Here is a 5,808-nt window from a genome sequence, read left to right on the forward strand (position 1 = left end):
CGCGGACTGGACCCAAAACAGGGGGCGAGCCAACGCCGCCAAGGGGCTTCACCAGAGGGGTCGCTGAGTTGCACCACATCACAGGAGGTCGTCCGCGGCGAGGATGGAGGCGAGCGTCCACGGGTGTCTTCGGAGACCGGGCTTGCATCACCTCCAGAACGCCCAGGTCGTGTCTGGCAGTCATCAGGTCGATGGCGTACCTCCAGAACGCCCAGTTTCTGTAGCATACCAGACAGTTTGTTGTATTTCCCAACCTAGACCGCGTACGATAACCGCACTGACGTCATCCCCCCTCAATCAATGCTAGCGTTGCACCTACCCCCTCCTTCTCCCCTTTACTCCTGTACCGGACGCGCACTCTCCTCCTCGCCCCTCACCTGTGCCACTCCATCCAGTACACTGTTGCAATCCCTATTCCCATCTCTATAATCCGGCTGGATCTCCATTGCTTCGATCTCCCTCTTACCTACTCCTTCCGTTTCAAATTACTCGTCGAGTAAAACCACGACGAGTAATTTGGAACGGAGGGAGTACATCTCTGGCCATGGCATCTTCTGCTTCCTCAGTTCCTGTCGGATCGGTCGCCGCACCCGAAGACGTCGCTCCTCTCCCCCTCATCCGGTGCCCTAGATGCAACATGGGGGTGATTTAGTGGTTCATCTCCGAGACCCCCTTGAATCCCAGTCGTCATTTCTACAAAGTGTCACTTCCGCGATGTAAGTTATTGGACATAGATGTTGCTACGTATTGCTCAAATCCTCGCTCACAGTTCATATTTTTGTTTTCAGTCTGGTCATTGCACCTTCTGGGAATGGGACAACATGTACATCGACTACCTACGCGCTCGATATGTTTCTTCCCCCACCTCCTCTGCTCCAGGATCTTCCTACTGTGGTCCTGCATGACATTCAGTCCGACCTGAAGATTTCACTGGCCGTCGCCCTTGGTACTCTTGCTGCTGTACTGACGCTTCTAGTCTCCAAAATGTAGCTCCGTTGGAATTATGTAATAGTTTTATCTCTAATTAGTATGATCACTACGCCAAGCAGCTGCCTATCCATGTAATACATAGTTCTGATCCAGTGCCATCTTAGTTAACTGTGGTAGTACCTCCGTAAATTTTCAATTCTGTCATACAGAAGTTCTACTGTAACTGTCTCCAATGCAATATAATATGATTGTGTCATCTTTTTCGTTTTACATCTGCTACCAGAATTGTTTTGTTAACATCTACAACGAACTATATCTCTCTTTTGTCCTTTTAAACGCGTATTCATTGAAAATGAGAATTCATTATCTCTGAACCAAGCATGTCTGCAGCGGGCATTAATTTTACTGCCACAACCGTCTCACAATCAATTTCATCCAGACGCTTTTTATTGCTTTTTTATGTCATGTACAATTCTCATCTGTCTCTCCATTTTCTTCCTCTTCTCCCCTCTCCCCTGCTCTGGCTCCGTTCCTCTTCTTCTCCGGTTGATTACTGGGCAGCCATAGCTAACCCTGAGAGAATATCTGATAGTCTCAAAGTTAAAAATTGACATCTTGAACAACAGAACTGCCACACACTTAGAAGGATGTCATCTTTTCCTTCAGGTCAGATTCCTACTTATTAATCCCCAAATTTCTTATAAAAAATATGCACACACAATTACTAAAATTGCATTTTTTTTCAGGTTTTCTACCTTGATAATGTTGACTTACGTATTTTCAATATGCCTCACGACAAACTGCCAAGGATATCTTCATTTCAATTAGCAGCTTTCCGTAGGATATTGATTATCTCTGCCAACCACAAATAATACGCCCGACCGAACTCCTGTTCTAACCTGCACCGCAGCGTCATCCGTCCTGCACCCTCGCTCGTATACACAGCGTATTTCTGCTTCAGCTTTGTTTACTGCTTTTACAAAAAGAAACCCACTACATTACGAACGGATCTTAAAGACAATCAACGCCGTCCAGATACCAGGGGCGCGCGCCGCCCGGAGCCAAAAGTGCGCTCCCTCTCACCTGCCCCTTTTTTTTGTGCTTCATAGACCAATTAAAAAAAAAATCAAACGTAGTAGTAAAATGTCATCTAATGTCAGCGAACTTAAAAGATTTTGAAGGCAGATAAAGGGCAAGTTTTTCTTGAAATATTCTTTTTATTTTACATTTTTCAGATTTTTTTTTAAAATTGATTCAAACTTTTCCGAATTTGTTGGTCATCCTGTAGGGTGCTATTTTCATGTCGTGAGGCTCTCGAAGGTGAATTGTGTGCGTGCATGGAAGGTCTCTCTTTCGCCCTATAAAGAAGTGACTTACCTGTCATAATTGAGATGGATTCTATAGTTGCTGTCAAATTGATCCAAGGTCGGGAAGAGGATAGATCTGAAAGTGCTAGTTATCGACTAGAGGAGGGGGGGGGGGGGGGTGAATAGGCGATTTTTATGGAAGTCTTCAAAACATGAGAGTTTCGAAGACAAACAATAGAAATGAACCTATAGATATGCAGCGGAAGGTAAACTACACTAAGCAAGCCATAGTCAAGTATGCAATGAAGTGAACGCACGAAGACTAATAGCAGCTAGGTAGTAAGGATCAGGATGGAAGATGGTATGAAGCCAAACAACGATAGTAGTCACACAGTAAAGACAAATAGGTAAAGCAAATAGGCAATGACTTCACCAAGACAAACTGTAAGTAAAGAGAGGGAGAGGATAGAACCAGTCTGTGGCACCCCGGCTTAGAGAAAACCGGAACGCCCCGTATTCTAGCCCAGAGATCGAGGTGCAGTCTTCTGGAATACGGCACTGCTTAGCATAGAACAAACCAACTTTCTATTATTACACGAATATGAATACAAGGTCTCCGATATTACAATAAATAACATCGGCACGGCGACACTACGCCATCCTCAGTTGCTCTATGCAAGCAGCAGAACAACTCGAAGCAGCGGAAAAACTTCTAGCAGCGGAACAACGACAACGATGGTGAACTCCACTCCGCAGGGACTCAGGCTGGAACGCTTATCCTAACTCGCAAACACAGGAACAACACCAAACAAGCAAGCAATCCAGGCATGACCTGCAAGCTGGCATGACACGCCAGGTCAGTACATTGAATGTACTTGCAAGCTCACAATTAACCAGAAGCATTCAAGACAAACAACAGCATGGCAATTACAGGTTAAGCAGGAATTATCATGAGATCATTAGGATAACATGGCATGAACAACATGAACATAATACTGCTAGAACAATATGAGCATGGCATGAACATATAAATCTGATGATACTAGCATGCAACATGATGACACTATATGCACTTTTTATTCTACTCGGATTACTCCGTAACCATCACATGCATCACTTACCAACCTCGAACATCATACGATTATCTCAGGATCAAATCAAGCTTGGTATAAACAATACCGTAGTAATCATTAAATGACCACAAGGAGCTTGATCTTTACCCACGATTCTCGCACAACATCACGAATATTCAACAACTCGGTATCCTCGATACCACGGTGATCATTCCGGCGATCACAACCATGACCAACACTTGGTCTCAAACGGTGATCTTTCCGGCGATCACAACCAACTTATCTCATCATCGAACCGGGGTTGTTATTAATCAAGTTATTATTAATACTGTTGACTCACGGTGTGACCGACACGAACTGGGCACTTATCCGCGGGCGCGGACCAACTTATCTCATCATCGAACCGGGGTTGTTATTAATCAAGTTATTATTAATAATGTTGACTCACGGTGTGACCGACACGAACTGGGCCCTTATCCGCGGGCGCGGCTATCGATAGATTTAATATACACTCTGCAGAGGTTAGTGTTGGAAATATGCCCTAGAGGCAATAATAAATAGGTTATTATTATATTTCCTTGTTCATGATAATCGTTTATTATCCATGCTAGAATTGTATTGATAGGAAACTCATATACATGTGTGGATACATAGACAACACCATGTCCCTAGTAAGCCTCTAGTTGACTAGCTCGTTGATCAATAGATGGTTATGGTTTCCTGACCATGGACATTGGATGTCGTTGATAACGGGATCACATCATTAGGAGAATGATGTGATGGATGAGACCCAATCCTAAGCCTAGCACAAGATCGTGTAGTTCGTTTGCTCAGAGCTTTTCTAATGTCAAGTATCAGTTCCTTAGACCATGAGATTGTGCAACTCCCGGATACCGTAGGAATGCTTTGGGTGTACCAAACGTCACAACGTAACTGGGTGACTATAAAGGTGCACTACAGGTATCTCCGAAAGTGTCTACTGGGTTGGCACGAATCGAGACTGGGATTTGTCACTCCGTGTAAATGGAGAGGTATCTCTGGGCCCACTCGGTAGGACATCATCATAATCTGCACAGTGTGACCAAGGAGTTGATCACGGGATGATGTGAGTTACGGAACGAGTAAAGAGACTTGCCGGTAACGAGATTGAACAAGGTATCGGGATACCGACGATTGAATCTCGGGCAAGTAACATACCGGTAGACAAAGGGAATTGCATACGGGATTGATTGAATCCCCGACATCGTGGTTCATCCGATGAGATCATCGTGGAACATGTGGGAGCCAACATGGGTATCCAGATCCCGCTGTTGGTTATTGACCGGAGAACGTCTCGGTCATGTCTGCATGGTTCCCGAACCCATAGGGTCTACACACTTAAGGTTCGATGACGCTAGGGTTATAGGGAAAGTATGTACGTGGTTACCAAATGTTGTTCGGAGTCCCGGATGAGATCCCGGACGTCACGAGGAGTTCTGGAATGGTCCGGAGGTAAAGATTTATATATAGGAAGTATGGTTTTGGCCACCGGAAGTGTTCCGGGCATCACCGGTAGTGTACCGGGACCACCGGAGGGGTCCGGGGGTCCACCGGGAGGGGCCACGGGGCCCCGGAGGCATACATGGGCCAAGTGTGAGAAGGGACCAGCCCCTAGGTGGGCTGGGGCGCCTCCCCACCAAGGCCCATGCGCCTGGAGAGAAGAGGGGGCAAACCCTAGGGCAGATGGGCCCTAAAGGCCCATGCCTGGTGCGCCTCCCTCTCCCCCCCACTTGGCCGCAACCCTAGATGGGTTTTGGGGCTGCCGCACCCCTTGGGGTGGAAACCCTAGAGGGGGCGCAGCCCCCTCCCTCTCCCCTATATATAGTTGAGGTATTGGGGGCTGCAAACACATGAGTTTTCCTCTCCCTGGCGCAGCCCTACCTCCTCCTCCTCCTTTCACGCGGTGCTTGGCGAAGCCCTGCGGGATTGCCACGCTCCTCCATCACCACCACGCCGTCGTGCTGCTGCTGGATGGAGTCTTCCCCAACCTCTCCCTCTCTCCTTGCTGGATCAAGGCGTGGGAGACGTCACCGGGCTGCACGTGTGTTGAACGCGGAGGCATCGTTCTTCGGTGCTTAGATCGGAATCAACCGCGATCTGAATCGCTACGAGTACGACTCCCTCATCCGCGTTCTTGCAATGCTTCCGCATCGCGATCTACAAGGGTATGTAGATGCACTCCCCTTCCCCTCGTTGCTAGATTACTCCATAGATTGATCTTGGTGATGCGTAGAAAATTTTGAATTTCTGCTACGTTCCCCAACAGTGGCATCATGAGCCAGGTTTATGCGTAGTTTCTATGCACGAGTAGAACACAAAGTAGTTGTGGGCGTAGATGTTGCCAATTCTTCTTGCCGTTACTAGTCTTATCTTGTTTCGGCGGCATTGTGGGATGAAGCGGCCCGGACCGACCTTACACGTACACTTACGTGAGACAGGTTCCACCGACTAACATGCAC

General features: G+C 47.2%; 1 long non-coding RNA gene across 1 annotated transcript; it reads left to right on the forward strand.

The window, feature by feature from the left end:
• Positions 1-365: 365 nt before the first annotated feature.
• LOC120967985 (uncharacterized) lies at positions 366-1,186 on the forward strand. Its single transcript, XR_005761872.2, has 2 exons — positions 366-716; positions 789-1,186. It is a non-coding gene; the product is annotated as an uncharacterized lncRNA (long non-coding RNA).
• The last annotated feature ends 4,622 nt before the right edge of the window (positions 1,187-5,808 follow it).

The sequence above is a fragment of the Aegilops tauschii genome, chromosome 7 (genome assembly GCF_002575655.3).
Source record: "Aegilops tauschii subsp. strangulata cultivar AL8/78 chromosome 7, Aet v6.0, whole genome shotgun sequence".
In the NCBI taxonomy this organism is placed as follows: domain Eukaryota; kingdom Viridiplantae; phylum Streptophyta; class Magnoliopsida; order Poales; family Poaceae; genus Aegilops; species Aegilops tauschii.